Source organism: Venturia canescens, chromosome 1 (assembly GCF_019457755.1).
Source record: "Venturia canescens isolate UGA chromosome 1, ASM1945775v1, whole genome shotgun sequence".
Taxonomy (NCBI): Eukaryota; Metazoa; Arthropoda; class Insecta; order Hymenoptera; family Ichneumonidae; genus Venturia; species Venturia canescens.
Window position 1 is genome coordinate 16,583,440 of NC_057421.1, and position 3,032 is coordinate 16,586,471.

At 37.8% G+C, this 3,032-nt stretch overlaps 1 long non-coding RNA gene across 1 annotated transcript; it reads left to right on the forward strand.

Annotated features, from left to right (window-relative positions):
- The first annotated feature begins 653 nt into the window (after window positions 1-653).
- On the forward strand, window positions 654-2,765 carry LOC122419436 (uncharacterized). Its single transcript, XR_006262896.1, has 2 exons — window positions 654-1,153; window positions 1,239-2,765. It is a non-coding gene; the product is annotated as an uncharacterized lncRNA (long non-coding RNA).
- Window positions 2,766-3,032: the final 267 nt, after the last annotated feature.

A 3,032-nucleotide genomic window follows, 5' to 3' on the forward strand; every position in this document is an offset into this window, starting at 1 on the left:
TGAAACATAACAAATTTTAATGTTAAACCAAAAATGCACACTTTCAATTTCAGTTTCGAAATGCAAATTTCAATGTTACAGGAAAAGAATAATGAATTGAATACTGAATTGTAGAGAATTTACCAAAAATACGTCGACAGAGTTCGTTCAATATGTATCAATACTTCAAAAACCATCACAAGCTTTGTCTCAATAGCGTTCTAAAACTAACCATATTTCACAATCGTGCCACAGGCCAAAAAATCTTTAATGCTTTCGAACACACTTATGAAAGTGCGCTTAACATTAAGCAACGCTCAAATTAAAAAAATGGCTGTATTCCCATTGGAACGAGGGTTTGTGGGGTTGAGCAGGATCTGTGCACTCTTGAAGGAGGCAGGAAAGTTTGCAAAGCCTGGTGAAAAGGGCACCAACCGGGTGGTTGCGCTTCCAGTGAAAGGGACGAAAGTGCAAGGAAGGGAAAAGTGGAGAAGGGGATGGAAAAGGGAAAGGGGTGTAAGAGCAGGAGTGCGTTGGATCGTCGGTGGGGCTGCATCCTCGAGGGTGGGAGGTTGAGCTGCAGATGGGAGATGGTCGTTTTAGCGATGCGACGCGCCCGCGCGTATGGCGCTGTGACGTCACGCAAGGTGCATCGGCACGGGTGCAACGCTGCAAACTCCACAGCACAGGGTGGTTAGGGGCGGTGAGCGGGGGAGGACGCGAACAGGAGTTGGAACGAAGTCGCGCTGAGTGAGCTAGTAGAGGCACCAGGAACTGGGCCAGTGGGTCTCCGGTATTAGTCATCTGCGAATCGCTTGTTTCACGCTGAAGAAACTCTCGCGATACGCTCGAAATCTTTCCGAGTAGACAACACCGTATGAGTAGAAAAAAAACAGCGGAAAAAATTCGAAATAAAAAGCCTCATTTACTTGACGCAAACGTCGATCGTTCGAATAACATTTTACGTGTTTTGTGCTTCAAGATGATCGTTCTTTTTCCCCGACTATGCTTTTCACCCACGACGATCGATCGATCATAATTTCACCATATTATTTTTAATTGTTTTCAGTTCCACTGCCACTCGCCATCTCTCACGAATCTACCTTATTTGTCTACTTTATTTTATCTCCGTTCTGTGAAGTTTCCGTACTGTAATTGTGCGGGAGTTTTTCCGGTGCGTATTCACGAGTTTTTTGATTTTTTTTTCAATTTATTTATTTATTTGCTTATTTATGTTTTTGGAATATTTTGGCGTATAGTGTATTCTTGACCACGAGATTTTTATCCGAGCGTACATTGGACGGTTTCCGCAGTGCCGTTTCGTCGCAGGTGCTGGCTCGTGGGTTCTTCACTCAGAAGTTATCGTCGCCTTCTTTCTCTCACTTCGTCTTCTTCTTCTTCTTCCTCGACGGGAATACGTTGACGGTTCCTGTGAGAGCGATATTATCCACAAGATAAGTTTAACTGCTTATATTTTTTGTTCTCACCGCTGTGATGCAACCTTTGCAGATGTTTATCGATGTGCTTTCGTGTACATCACGATTGCATATTAATGAGCAATTACGGGACCTTCTTGCCTTTCTTTCTTTCTTTGTCATCGTCACGCGGCTCTCATAATTATATAGTAGCTCGTCCCATGAAATACGATTTTTCGAGGCAACTCAAAGAAAGACGAAAATACGCGTTGTGGATACACGCGTTAAAAATCGAAAAGCGAGGAAAATTAGACACGCTTTTACCCTCACGAAAACACGAATGAAACAAGAAGATTATAAATTAATGTTAACTTGCGCATAATTGTTAAGGGCCATGAACGTTAAGGGCAAACGTTGAAATTTTATGTGCTTTTTGTTTATTTTATAAATAAAAATTGGTTGGATGGATTTACATAAAACCTCGTACACATCTTTTACATACTCAGTACTGAAAAAACATTTTAAAAAATTTATAGAATTAAAGAGAATTTATAAATTTAAAAAGAGTATTTATCCTAGTTACTTGATTCAAATTGCAATTGGTAGGGAAAACATATGTTTTCAGCATGACCTAATCGTTTTTTGATGACCTTTTTTTGTCTACTTTTATAAACAATTTTCTACTGAGAAATCCATAAAAATTCTAATTTTTTTCTTCAAATGGTCACCATTTTTTTTTCTAATCAATATTTTGAAAATCCCCTACGTCATGCGATGGTTAAAAGCATATATTATTATTTTCAAAATCTTTTTGGTTTTTTGTGCTGAGATTTTCCTTTTTTGAGATCTGCTGTCAACGCCGATTCATAAGGGATGCCATTTTCAACACACCATTGTACAAAAAATACCATGAAAAAAATTAAAAAAAATTTTTTTTCTTGTACTTCTGAGTATGTAAAAAATGTATACAAGATTTTATTTGAATTCATCCAATCTATTTTTATTTATAAAATAAACAAAAAACACCCAAAATTTCAACGTTTAGACTGTTCCTAGTCCTCAAATATTCAACGATCTTTTTCGGAGAATTGGGTTTCCGTCGATTTTATTTAAGGCCCAACACCGAAACGAATTATTCGGAAACATGAAAAAATGATTTGTCGACACGAAGTATCATGTAAAGAATTATTCGGTACATTCCAGTGCGTTCCCGAGCGAATGACATTGCAAAATATGTCTCGAAAATAACGGCATGTGCGGCGAGAATGAGTGTCGAGTACGAAAAATAATGAAGGATTAAAAATATGTACGATAAAATATTTATTGATATTGATATTGAACGTAAAACGAAATAAAACTGAATGTCTCGTTTTTGTGTGTAATTCTATCAAACCTCGAACGTCCACCAACGTTTATACACTTTTTTATTTATACTCCAATAAGAGATAAGCCGATGAGCGTGCAAAATGATATTGGAGATTCAATATGTTTGAAGAAATATTGAAAAAAGGAAATTCGGGTTGGTGGCTTAATCGCTTAATTTTTTAGATCCCTCATATTCGGCGTTTCGGAACGATCGAGTGTGTTTTTTGGTAATTCAGTTTTTCCGTTTAATTCAAGGTCGTTCAACACGAGGGT